Source organism: Leptonychotes weddellii, chromosome 1 (genome assembly GCF_054177405.1).
Source record: "Leptonychotes weddellii isolate Sample4059 chromosome 1, ASM5417740v2, whole genome shotgun sequence".
Lineage (NCBI taxonomy): Eukaryota > Metazoa > Chordata > Mammalia > Carnivora > Phocidae > Leptonychotes > Leptonychotes weddellii.
In genome coordinates this window covers 117,406,949-117,421,196 of record NC_138369.1, presented here as the reverse complement: position 1 = coordinate 117,421,196, position 14,248 = coordinate 117,406,949, and the positions used below count along the sequence as shown (strand labels likewise).

The window sequence follows — 14,248 nt, the reverse complement described above, 5'->3', positions numbered from 1 at the left end:
TGAGAGACGATGGACTCTGAAAAACAAACTGAGGGTTCTAGAGGGGAGGGGGGTGGGAGGATGGGTTAGCCTGGTGATGGGTATTGAGGAGGGCACGTTCTGCATGGAGCACTGGGTGTTATGCACAAACAATGAATCATGGAACACTACATCTAAAACTAATGATGTAATGTATGGGGATTAACATAAGAATAAAAAATATATATATATAATTAACACCCCCCCCCCCCAAAAAAAAGCTCATCCTGCAAAGAAGATCCTATGCCTGATTAGCTTAACTGGAGAGTTCTACCTAACAATGGAAAAAAGAATTATATGAATTGGAAAGGAAGAAACAAATCGTCATTATTCAAAAATGATATGATTATGACATAGAAAATCTAAAAGGACCTATGAATACATTATTAAAATTACAATTATTTTAACACTATAAATCATTATTATTAATAAATAATTTTACACTATTAAACATATTACCAAATTGAGCAGTGCATACGAAATCAATATAAAAATTAACTGCATTTCTATATGCCAGTAATCAATATTTAGAAAGGAACCAAAAGATACCATTAAAAATAGCAAAAGAAGTCATGTACCCAGATATAACTCTGAAAAAAAAAATGTGCAAGACTTTTGTGAAGAAAACTACAAAACTTAAAGAAAATAAAAGCAACTTAAATAAATGTACCATGTTTATGAATTTGATGACTCAACATTTTAAAAAATGCAGATTCAATGTAATCCCAATCAAAATAGCAACATGTTTTCTCTCTCTCTCATTTTCTCCTTCCCCCCCTTCAAGCTGTGTGTGTATGTGTGTGTGTATAAAACTTGACAAGCTAATTCCAAAAATGATATGGAAATGCATAGAGTCAAAAATAGCCAGGATAATCTAGAGGAAGAAGACCAACATGAGAAGAACTTGCTCAACTTGGTATTAAGACTTAAAACTATTAGTAATTAAGAAGCATCATTTTGGTTCAAGGATAGAAAAGACAAATAAATATAAATGAACATAACAGTTTAAAACCCAAACATATATTTGTGGATTGGTTACATTATTTATTTCAAGGAAGGCAATACAGAATAGTAGGGAAAGGACTATCTTTTCCATAAAAGGTATTGGGACAAATGAGCCATAAATGCAAAAAGAAGGAGAAGGAGAAAAGAAAGAAACTGGACTCATAATTAACACCATGACAAAAGTAAATTTTAGGTGGAAAGTAGATCTCAATGTCAAATGCAAAACAAAGTGTTTTGAAGATAATCTAGGAGAATATCTTCATGCTTATGGGCTTGGAAAAGATATTTTTAAATAAGGCACCAAAAAAGATTGCTAAATTTTACTCCATGTGTCAAAAGACACAGTCAAGACACATTAAGAAAAGGAAAGTCACTAAAAGGAGAAAACACTTGCAACACATCTAACAGAGGGCTCACATCTATATATAAAAAAAAATTGTCCAAAATTCCTTCAATTTCCTTTAAGGAAAAAACTGAACAGCACAACAGAAAAATGTAAAAGACTTGAACAGACAGTTCACAATAGAGGATGTCCAAACAATATATGTATGGCCATAATATATTTAAAGGCATTCATAAATAAGGTCGTACAAGTTAAAACTACAGTGAAGTGCAATTACATACCCATCAGATTGTGTGAAATTAAAATTCTAACCCTGAGAAGTGTTGGCAAAGATGTAGATTTGCATAGCCTATAACCCAGAAATTCCTCTCCTAAGTATATACTCTAAAGAAATATGTGCTTATGTTCATCAGGATACATGCACACAAATGTTTATAGAACATTAATCAAAATACCCCTGAACCGGAAACAACTCAAAACCCATTATCAACAGAAGGGTTAAATAAATTATAGTATCATGAAATGAAATACTATACAGTAAGAAAAATACGAAGGAACAACAACACACAAGTGCATGAATGAATTTTATGTACATAATTTTGAGTAAATGAAGCTAAACTATAATGCAAAGCAGAGGGGTAATCATGACAAAATTTAAGAGAATTGTCTGGGTCAGCGCATTCTTAGGATTTGCCCAGGGTCAAGAGGGTAGTGAGCTGTAAAGTTTATTTGAATCCAAACAATGTAACACCTCTGAAGGGTGTGGGATCGAATTCTCTTTTACCATGCAGATTTGAAGTAAAACCCTGAGGCAATGAGATTCAGGATAGGGGACTTGCAAGAAGGGGGAATGGTAATCTGGAACAGGCAGGATCCCTCTTGGAAGAGGGCAGCTGAAGAAGAGGCTCTGTCCAGTTTAAAGAATCCCATGAAGGTCCTGAATGGATACAAGAGTGGGAGTTACAGTGTTGGTACTGAATACAACATTACTCATTTCACAATTTGTCCTCAGACTCGTCTTGCGTGGGAGTTAATTGTACAACCTAGATATTTCAGGATACTCTAGATTGCAAGTGTTCATATGTTACCTGAAAAAGATATAGTGCTCACTGAATTACACACAGTTGACCCTTGACAACGCGGGTTTGAACTGCATGGGTCCACTTATACATGGATTTTTTTCCCCTGTTAAATACAGTACAGTGCTGTAAGTATATGTTCTTTTAAGATTTTCTTAATTGCATTTTCTTCTCTCTAGCTTACTTTATTATAAGAATACAGTATATAATACATACAGCATACAAAATGTGTTAATCAACTGTATGTGTTATTGGTAAGGCTTCTGGTCAACAGTACACTGTTAAGTTTTGGGAGAGTCAAAAGTTATACAGGAATTTTTGACTGCATTGCGGGGGATGCTTCTGCACTCCCTAATGCTCTTGTTATTCAAATTTTAACTATTTATTTTTACATATTTTGTGTTTATCTTCATATAATTTATAGTAAAAATGATTAAGTGTATACATAAAGCCCTTAGATAGTTTCCAAATAAATCAATTCACACTTCAGAGGAAATTTTTTAAGAGATCAGGCATTCTGGTTGTGGGTTCAGGGCCTTTGAGCCACTGTCACCACAGCGTTGAGGATCGAGACTCTGGTCTCCTCACGCAGAGCCATCTCCTCAGTGGTATAGCTGGGTACAGCAGGAGATCTTCCCAGACACAAGAGGGTGGAAGTTCATGCACATGAAATTTTGGGAACTGCAACTGTGCCGTTTATAACCTAAGACTCAGTGGAAGGGTTAAACTGAAGCCGATGACACCTGGTATGGTAAATGACCGACCATTTCAAAGAACTTTTTGGTTGTAATTTTTGTAGAAGACATCTCATCTGTGTTGCTAAAATAACTGGTATTTTTTTTTCTATTGGTTTTTCTCCTTAATGTCCTCAAGACCCATAATTTCCTATGACTTCTAAAACGAGTTTAAGAAACAATCTGGTGTTACTTGGGCAGGTAGATGGTGGTGGGTGGTGCAGATGTGAGAGGGAAGAAGAAAACGCTCACCTTGATAGGGCTGTTGCTGTAGCTCAACTTCAGAAATGATGATGGAAATAATGAGGAAAATAATAGTGGCTTTAGAAATGATTTGGCAGCAATTTTATTTGTTGTACAATAAAATGGCTGGCCTGTGGCTATATATGCAGAGTTAGGAGTAAACTTTCAAAGCATGCTCAGGAGGCATGCATGGTAATCCTATTATCTGATAACAGGATTTGTGCACATACCTCCCACATGCAGCATCAGTAACCCATCCTTTTAGTATTGCTGTGAAATGCAATTTGTGAGCAGATGAAAAGTTTACAGCACATGGGCCTGTTCCATGGAGCTCCACAAAGCCAGCGCACTGTGTGGCAAGGTTTCCAAACCCAACCCCTGTTGTTCCTGCTGTCTCCCTCCTTATTGATTTCTGTCCCTTGGCCAAGCAGGCTTTGTGATAGTCTGCATCGACCCAGAAACTTGCAAAATGAGCTAATCAAATAGGTGCAGCAGAAACCGACCTTGAATCTCTAGGACGCTTTGGAGACGTGCCACACGTAGGAGGCGGAGACATGACTGTGTCAAACAAATGGTGGTAGAATGTAAGGGGCGAGGAGGCCAAATGGCATGAATTTTGGCTAATTATTTTACAGAAACATCCATAGATACAGGGGAAGCAGGAACTAGAGGCACATGCTCGATGGACAATGACTCAGTCCTCCAGGGCTGCCATCACAAAATACCATAGACCAGATGGACTTAAACAACAGGAGTCTATTTCCTCACAGTTCTGGAGTCTTCAAGTCCAAGATCAAGGTGTCACCAGGTTTGGTTTCTCTTGAGGCCTTTCTCTTTGGCTCACAGATGGACACCTCACTCTGTCTTTACATGGACTGTCCTTACCAGACCCTTTGCTGTCTTTTCTTCTTCTTAGGACACCAGTCATATTAAATTTGGACCCCACTTTATGATGTCATTTAAATTTAACCTTAATTACCCATCTCCAAATATAGTCACACTGAGGTTAGGGCTTCCACATATGAATTTTGGGGAACACAGTTCAGTCCGTAAGAGAAAATGACATAGGTAGTGCTTAAAAATAAGGTCTTGCTATTCACATTTTAAGGTTTTTTTTTACACATGGTCTACCTACCTTCCTTTTTGATAGAGTTTACAATAACTGATGTTCACATAAACATCATATAAAAAGCAGCAGATGTTAGTGACAGAAGCTGCTGTGAAAAATATGGAAAAGAAAATATTCATTACTTCCATTGCTTATGAGTAAGAAAGTATAGATTCATGATTTTCTTTTTTTAAATTTTATTTATTTATTTAAGACACAGAGGGAGAGAGGGAGGGAGAGAGAGCGAGGGAGAGAGGGTGAGCACGAGCAGGGGGGGAGGGGGCAGAAGGAGGCTCCCTGCTAAGCAGGGAACCTGAGGCGGGGCTCCATCCCAGGACCCTGGGCTCATGACCTGAGCCGAAGGCAGACGCTTAACTGACTGAGCCACCCAGGCACCTCCACATGCTTTTATTTTCTAGAAAAAGGTTTATATGGTAAATTCACACATCGATATACGAATTTCTTGATTTTTTCCAACAAATCAATCAAGATGGGAAAATTATTTTAATAGAATGTATTTATGTTGGCCATTGCTCTTTTTTTTATTTTTTAAAGATTTTATTTATTTATTTGTCAGAGAGAGAGAGCACAAGCAGCGGAAGCAGCAGGCAGAGGGAGAGAGAGAAGCAGGCTCCCCACTGAGCAGGGAGCCTGATGCAGGCCTCGATCCCAGGATCCTGGGATCATGACCTGAGCTGAATGAAGGCAGTCGCTTAACCAACTGTTGTTCTTAATAAAATGTGATTGTATATGTATATGGTTTAAAGAATTGTATATGGTTTAAAGAATATACAACTATTCAATGTGCAATAGATATAGCAATGAGTGTATAGGACAAACAGATTTGGTTAGGGGAAAACTCTAAACCATAAGATAGTATGAAACTTGGTATAGGGACTCTGTTGGTGGCTGATGGGGAAATAGATTGTTCTAGTCTTTTTCTTTTTTATATAAATGTTGGAATCAGCTTGATTATTTCTACAAAAAAGTATGCTGAGATACTGACTGGGAATGTGTTGAATCTGTACATCTCTTTGGGAAGAATTGGTATCTTCACAATATTGAGTATTCTGATTCTGTGAAATTTAGTACATTTATTTAGTTCTTTAATTTTTCTTAACACTGCTTTATACTTTTCAGCGTACAGTTTTTGAACTATTTCGTTAGATTTATCCCTGAGCATTTCATGTTTTTTGATGCTATTGTAAATAATTTTGCCTTTAGATTTCAATTTCCAATTATTCACTAATGGTATATAGAATTATAATTGATATTTTTTATATTGACTGTATATTCTGCAATCTTGCTAAACTTACAGTCTTTTTTTTTTTTTTAAATATTCTTTGGGATTTTCTACCTAGAAAATTAGGTCTTCTACAAATAGAGGCAGGCTTATTTCTTTATTTCCAATATGTATGCCTTTTATTTTTTTTCTTATTTTATTCCATTGAATCTTCATTATGATGTAGAATAGCAGCACTGAGGTGGACATCCTTGTCTTGTTCCTAATCTTAGAGGGAAAGCATTCTGTCTTTTATCATTAAGTATGATATTAAATATAAGTAGGTGCCCTTTATTGACTTCTACCTTAAGAAACTAGAAAAAGAAGAAAAAAATCAAGCCCAAAGTAAGCAGAATAAGGGTAATAGATAAAGATAGCAGAAATCAGTGAAATAGGAAACAGAAAACCATAGAGAAAAATCAATGAAATGAAAAACGGGTTATTTGAAGAGATTAGTAAAACTGATAAACCTCCAGTTAGATTGAGAAGAAAAGAGAGAAGATATGAGTTGACTAATGTCAGGCATGAAAAAGGGGACCTAACTCGACAGCTTATAGTGCTTACCCAAGAGATAACAATGTGTATGTAAATTAGGACCATTGCTATTTCCTAGACCAGTGATTCTCAAACTTAAGCATGCACCAGACTTGTCTTTAGGGTTTAAATCTGTTAAAACACAGATTGCTAGGCCCTGGGTTTCTGACTTAGGAGTTCTGGGGTGAGGTCTGAGAATTTGTATTTCTAACAATTTATTAAGTGATGCTCATGATGCTGACCTGGGGACTACACTTAGAGAGCCACTGTGTTAGATACAAAGACTCTAGGACACTTTGACTCTACTTACTTCTCTGTTGACTTCTGTGTTATATCTATTTAATTCCCCATAAGGCAATAGTATTCCTATTTATATAATAAATACTCCTTTATATTTACCTACATATTATCCTATTGTTCTTCATTTTTTTTTGCATCTTTGAGCTTCTATCTGGAATTATCTGCCTTTCTGCCTGAAGAACACTCTTCAGCATTTCCTTTAATGGATGTCTGCTAGGGATAAATTCACCCAATTTTTGTGTCTGAACCTATTTATTTTGCTTTTAACTTTGAAGGATATTTTTGGTGAATATGAAACTCTAGGTTCCTGTTACTCTCTTTTAGCCCATTGTCTTATGACTTTCATAATTTCTGTTGAGAAGATGGCTATTAATCTTACTCTTGTCCCTTTGAAGGTAATGTCTTTTCTTTCTGACTGCTTTTAAGATTTGTTCCTTGTCTTTGGTTTTCAGCTCTTTTATTATGATGTGCTCGTTATGCTTTTCTTTGTAGTTATCCTGATTAAGAATCATAGGACTTCTTGAATGTATGGCTTGAAGTCTTCATCAAGTTTGTATTATTGTCCCTTAACTTTCAACTATATTGTTGCCAAAGAATACAGTCTTTTCAAAGAATACTGATTCTTTGAGATGTTTTGATACTTGATTTATGGCTAAGTGGTAGAGTTTTGGAAATATTGCTTGTAAGCTTGAGAAGAATGCATATTCTGTAGTTGTCAGACATGTAATTTTAACTATGTTAATTATAGCGATTTTGCGATATATATTCTTTAAATATTCTTTATCTGTATTAATTTTTTTCTTCTAGACCATCAATAATTACTTGAGGTGTGCTAAAATATCCTATGATGATTTTGAGGCAATTTTATTATGTACATACAAGTTTAAAATTGTTAGAGTTACACAGTGAATTGAAAACTTTTATCATTATATAGTGACTTTCTCTATTCCCAGCAATGCTCTTTGTCTTATATTCTATTTTAACTAATATTAATGTAGTGATCTCTGCATTATTTTGGTATTTGTCTGGTATTTATTTTTAATCTTTATATTTTTAAACTTTCTGTATCTTTATATTTTAGATATGACTATTATAAACAGTATAACAATATTTTTCTTTTAACTTGTGCTTAATTCATTTACATTTACTCTTATTATTGTTATATTTAGACTTGTTTCTATCAATGTAAATTTTCCTGTTTCACTCTTGCTTCTGTCTTCCTCTTGCCTTTTTAAAATTAATTTAGTTTTTTAGTTAATTTTTTTAAACCAAATTTTCCCCCTCCACTAGTTAAAATAATACATTATTTTCTTTTAGTAATTAACACTGAAATTTTATCATACATATTAAATTTAAGGAAGTTTCAATTAAGTTAATATATTAAACGTGCTCCTGAAAAATACAAGGATTTTAGAACACTTTCCATCAGCTACTCACTTCTGACTTAGATGTTACTGGAGGCTAGAATTTTAGTTCTCGGCTCTATTTTCTTTCTTTTTTCTTTTTCAAAGATTTATTTATTTGAGAGAGAGAGAGCGGGGGGGAGGTGCAGAGGGAGAGAGAGAGAATCTCCAGCAGACTCCCGGCTGAGTGCGGAGCCCCAGGTGGGGCTTGATCCTATGACCCTGAGATCATGACCTGGGCTGAAATCAAGAGTCAGACGCTTAACTAACTGAGCTACCCAGGAGCCCATATGCTCTATTTTCTAAACATGGTAAATTAGTTCTCCTCCCCCCTCCCCCCTTTCTCCTCTTCCTCTTCTTGTCCTTTTCTTTCTCTTTTTCATACATATGATACCATTTTAAATTTATCCACATCTTAACCAGTTTATTCACTATTATTTCTGCATTTCAGACTTTCCCTTAGCAATAATTTTCTTTTTTACTGAAGCACATTCTTTAGAAGTTCCTATGGTGAAGATCTGTTGGTGGCAAAGTCTCGAGGTTTTTGCTCAACTAAAAATGTCTTCATATTCTTATTATTTCTGAAAAGATAGTTTTGATGAATATATAATTTTAAGTTGATAGTTAATTTCTCTCCACAATTTGAAGTTAATATTTCCTTTTCTTTTGCTTTCTGTTTTCACTGTGGCGGGTCTAAACATCATTCCTTTTCTCTCATGTTGCTTTTAAAATATTTTTTGTTTGTCTTTTGTAGCTTGTAATTTCACTGCAGTGTGTATCTTTGTGGATTTCTTTTTATTTATCATTTGTGTATCTCATCAGTTCTGGAAAGTTCTTGGTCATTTTCTCCTCAGATACTGCAGCTACTCCATTCTATCCCTATTCTCTTCTCTAGGACTCTGAGTGGATGTATATTAAAGTCTTTTATTTTATCCTCCACATCTTTCAATATCTATCTTAATGTTTATCATCTTTTTTTCTTTATACTGGATCCTGGTTATTTCTTTCAGATATATTGTCCAATTCACCAATTCTTCCTTTATTAACATCTAATCTGCAATCTAAACCATTCGTTAAGTTTTCTTTCTCAACAATAATATTTTTTATTTCCAAAAGTTTTTTGTTTTTATTTTTCAAATCTACGGAATAGTTTTGACAGTTTCTTAGCAGTTACTCATGTTTTGGATATCTTACTTAATCAGTTTATATATAGCAATTTTATATTCTGTATCTGACAATTCCAAAGTGTGACTTCCTTGGGGACTTGAATCGGTTTGTCATTACTGATGATTTGCAACAGTGGTGTCTTTTATGTGTATTTTCTGATCTTGGTTTTAAACTTGTATTTGCTTGCTCTGAATCTGTGGGGAATCTTGTGGAAATGCAGTGGGGATGGTATTCTCCAGGAAACATTTATTTTTGCTTTTGCCAGGAAACAGGGAGACTACGGACCTGCAACATTTTAGTTCTCTTTGAGAATATCAGCTTAATGTGGGGCTCTCAAGTTCAACTGTTGTAGTTGCTTCTAGCCCAAGACTTAATCCAGCTTTCACAGTTCTGATACTGGCTTTTGTCTTCAGGACAGTCTACCTTTCTCTTTCTACTGCAGCTTACCATCCTGCATTTTTAAAATTTATTTTTGGAGAGAGTATCCTGAAGATTTTTCCTCTTACAAATTCAGAAATGCAATACAGGATGGTTTATCCAGGATCTACTTTATTTATGGTCGGGAGACCTTTCAGAATACTTAGTTTTTTTATTGCCAGAAGCGGAAATCTGAGGCCTTTTTTGTTCAAGTGCCTCTTTAATAAGGTTTAAAATATTTACAACTAGTTCTTCAGCCGAGTTTGAAAAAGGTAATTCAGACAACAAAACCTATCTTACTCATCATGATCAAGCAGTGTTCCTTATAGCTCCAGTTTTATGATCTTCCCATTTACTTTATCTTGCATGTGGAATGTAAACTTGCCATGGAAGGCTAGATTTAGAATGTTCAAATGAGCAATTATCTTTTAACACCAACACAAGTCATGCATACAATTTGGCAGATTGAAGATTACATACAGAAGAGACTTGAAGTTTCTTGCAAAACAAATAGAGGAGTGAGAACATTACTGAGTGAAAGCCAATGAGCTCCATCTCTTTAAAAAGTTAAATAAAACTTTTTCTTTTTTTACAATTCAATGGCTTGACATTAATAAGGTTGGCAGTCTTTAAAAATTTATAAATATTTTCTCTTCAACTGTCATACATATCCAGAGTATTCACAGATTTTCCGTGAATGCAGCAGTGTGTAAATTTGCTTTCAAAGGGTTAAGGTTAACTGAGTAGAAGATTCACAGGCCTTTTTGATTCCTATACTTAAAAAACGGATAGTGTAAAGAGGAATACCACCAATACATCAACGGTAATCTCATCCTAAACAATAATCTCTGTGAAATCATGAGCTTGATATACCAGTTATATTTTCCTACAATATACCATGTGTCCTTTGCCATAGGTGTGTCTCAGTTCAGAAAACACCATATTCAAGCAAGAGGAAGCTGTGGGTAACAAGAACAAAGCGAGCTCACTTTCTGAAATTGTACCACAGAGTCTTTACTGGGGGGCCTGGTTGGTCTGGAGTGGTTAAAGTTCTGTGTAAGACTCTGATTTGTAAGTGCTGTTTTTTTGACAAATAAACAAGTCTGGGCATGCAGAGGCTTGATCCCCATTTACATTTTAGTGTCTTTTTAGTTCTCAAGAAATGAAGTTCATGTTCACCCCCATCTCTGGGTCTTAGTTACTTCCCAGGACATTACAGAGGCAGGACCAACTGTTCTTTAAGGGTTCTCCTCGCACACTGGTCTCCTGTAATATGTGAGGCCTGGGGGATGCTGGCATTCATCACAGCCTCCTCTTACTACCACACTAAATACTGTAACATACCGAAAGAGAGAAGAGTTTCCTCCACTGTGAACCTCAACAGGCTCACAACAAGGACAGTTTTTTTTCCCCTCAAATATTGTTTAATCTACAGATTATTTCATGAAAAAATACCTTGATTCGAATGACTCAAGTCACTTTCTTCTGTTATTCCTTCTTGGAGAACATTCAGTTACCACCTTCATACAGCTATGATAGTCTTGGTGATTTCATTCATTTACCCTTAGGCTGAGGCCAATACCTGGAAAGATGGGGTAGAGAAATGGGAAATGGGAAGAAACTAACACTTTTGGTGACACTATTGGAGCCTCTAGATCAACCACTGCTTGAAACTTTACCTGGACTCTTCAGTTATATAAGGCAATGCATTATCTTCATTGTATAGACGTTCCTTGGTTTACGACAGTGTTACGTCCTGATAAACCCACTGAACGTTGGAAATATCATAACTTGAAAATGCATGTAATACACCTAACCTACCAAACATCCTAGCTTAGCCTAGCATACCTTAAACGTGCCCAGAACAGTTACACTTAGCCTACAGGGACATACCATTTGCTTAAAATGGAAGCACACCTGTTCTGGGTTCCTGGGTACTTAACTGTCTTCTCTGCGCTCAACTTCAGAGGGTCTAGTAGTGGGCAACCTTCTATGGCTGTTATCTAAGTTTCCTCCAGGAGTTAGTGGGAAGCTTGCAGAGTCTGGGATTTGCAGCTACACATATCTGCTGTTGAGCAGTGAACACACACTGTTTGTAAAGAACATTTATGGAGGGGAATTCATGAAGATGTGAGATTAGCAGGTATGTGGTTACTCAGCTGCTCAGTATATTCCAGGAGTGCACAGTGACCCTGCCCTTGAACTTCAGGATTTACAAGTAGGGTGACCACATGCCCCAGTTAGCCCAGAAGAGCCCCAGTTTATGGACCATAATTATTAATTACCCCCTCTGTTAGTTCCTGCTTATAAGCTGCATGGCTGGGGGAGCGCTAGCACATAGAGATGCACGGATCAAAAGTAAGTTTGAGGAATAGGACAGCATAAGGATGGACTGAGTCAGCATTTGGAGAAACAGGGTAGAGGCTACAGCAATAATTTATCATCACATAAATAAGAGTGGGATTTATTGTGAGGCACAGTGAAAGGGATACGATGAGTGCACGGTTTTGACTTTTGAGATGAAAACAAAGACTGAAATAAATTAAACAACCTCGGTGACAACTTGCCAATGGCTAGCACTATTATAAATCAATAACAGCCTTCTGCTCCTCGGGCATTGAGTGATTAAATTCCTTTCTGCACCTTGCTCACTCATCACATCAACCTTTCCTTCTGAGCCCAAACGCGGCCTCAGTCTCCTTCTGTGTCAGCCACTGCCAACTGCTGAGGGCTGGCACATGAGATAACACCTGTTTGTGCTTGTCACTTCATTCTATCTGCTCCAAAATGTCAGAATGGGGACTATCACAGCCATGGGTGTTGCGAGAAAACAAATGTTCTCGAGTTTTATGAGCTGGAAAGCTTTGTGAGGAAACAAAAGGATTCACTCATTCGTTATTTTCAACAAATATTTGTTTCCATGGAAGAAAAAGAGTGAGATTCAACTCGAAGATGTTTGTTAACGGAAAAGTAACATCCAGCCTCACGGTGTGCAGAGGTACAGAACCCCAAGGTTCCCAAGATCGCAGGCAACCGCGGACTCACCTGTAAGAAAGCAATTGCAGTGCTCATCTCCTTCCACGGGGGGGCACTCCAAGCTCATCACTGAAAACGCCCGCTCGTGTTGTTTCAGGGAGCGGTTGGAGAACAAGCGCCGGGAATCTTTTCTCCATACCTAGGGATTATTAAGTGGGTAGCATTAAAAGTACACTGGCCGAGCTCTGTGAATGAGGCAAAGCCGTTTGAAGGTCGGTCCCTATGGTGTTGGCAACCTATTCTAAATGAATTCACAATTAAAAATGGAACAGAAATGTACTAAATTTCACTTAAGATGTTTTGGTCTCCGCTATACAATGATGAAATAATTATATAAAAGATGGAATAATTTGGGGGCAATATAATTCTCAGTTAAAGCTACAGTACGGCTTATCAGAAAAATGGACGCAGCTCTACCTCAAACGCTCATGCCTTCACCCGAATGGGCACTACAGAATCCAAATTCCATCTTGGATACACAGAATTTCAGCTGTAACTTAAGTCCCAACATGTATTCAATATTTCCATCCCTGTGTCTGGGACAGACATCTTTTAACATTTCCAAAGGCCCGATAGCTTTTCCCAATCAGCAGTGGATGAGGGACGCAGATACAAGTGGATGGGGGTGGCCCCTGTAATTCGTTTTTCACGTTCTGAAATGAAACCTTCAAAGGGGCCACGCTTACCTTTCCTAGTGAAAAGAAGGACTTTGAAGACCAAAGCCGGGAACGCCCGCGCCCAGGGCGCCCAGCGCGCCGGCCCCCTTACGCCGAGCTGAGGCGCGGCCGCCGCGAGCGCAGCGCCGGGAGCCCACGCGTTTCCGCCGGCGAGGAGCGCGCGGGCCGCTCGCCGCTCGCCGCCGCTCGCCGCTCTCCGCCGCTCGCCCGCGCACCCGGAAAGGGCTAATTGCTTTGCTACTGAGCAGCCGGTTTAAAAGGAACCCCGGAAAGCCCAAGGGAGCACGGCCCAGATTGTGGAGCAGGGAGAGCCGGGGGCCGTGAGGGTCCCCGGGGCGAGAGGGGGAAAGGGCGGCTCGCCCGGCGGTGGGCATATGGAAGCGGGCTCCCGCAGCAGCGATCTTCCCGCTTGGTTCAAGTTGATTCCGGGCCGCTGCGAGCTGGCACAGGAAATGTTCGGTCTTTCATGTCAGGTTTGCACCTCCCGGCGAGCACTGATTAGTCGGTTGACTTGTGCCGCATTTGAAGTTCACCATTTATTGTTAAGGAGAAGTGGCAGTGATTAGTGCTGAATCCTCAGAGAACTAAATAAATATTTACTAAATAAGAACATTCAGCCATAAAGGAATGGCTCGAACAGGTTTCTGAAATCCCGGCGAGCGCCCGAAGTGCCGCCCCCAGGCAGGAAGAGGAGTTGCGGGGCTTCTCGCCGGAGGCTGCAATCTGCAGACCGCAGGTCCGAGGGGGGACCTTTGTGAATCTGGGCAAAACCGAGAAGATCCCAGGCCTGAGTCAAACTCGGTGGTCTGGGGTTTTAAGTGATTTCATTGGCTGTGTTTCCCAGGGTGAACGTCAGGCTAAACTTTGAACCTTTCTTTAAAAACAGTTTAAACAATGAAGTA

General features: G+C 38.1%; 1 long non-coding RNA gene across 2 annotated transcripts in view; it reads right to left on the bottom strand.

Annotated features, from left to right (window-relative positions):
- LOC115944840 (uncharacterized) overlaps window positions 1-13,504 on the bottom strand; it is a 325,497-nt gene extending 311,993 nt beyond the window's left edge. Inside the window, exons 1-4 of one of the 2 annotated variants that reach the window (XR_014148374.1) lie at window positions 13,356-13,503; window positions 12,679-12,808; window positions 11,089-11,215; window positions 6,395-10,592 (exon numbers count right to left, since the gene is read on the bottom strand). This is a non-coding gene — a long non-coding RNA (uncharacterized LOC115944840). Of the gene's footprint in view, window positions 1-6,394; window positions 10,593-11,066; window positions 11,216-12,678; window positions 12,809-13,355 lie in introns of those variants that run through there. The other variant, XR_014148372.1, reaches the window with a different exon arrangement.
- Window positions 13,505-14,248: the final 744 nt, after the last annotated feature.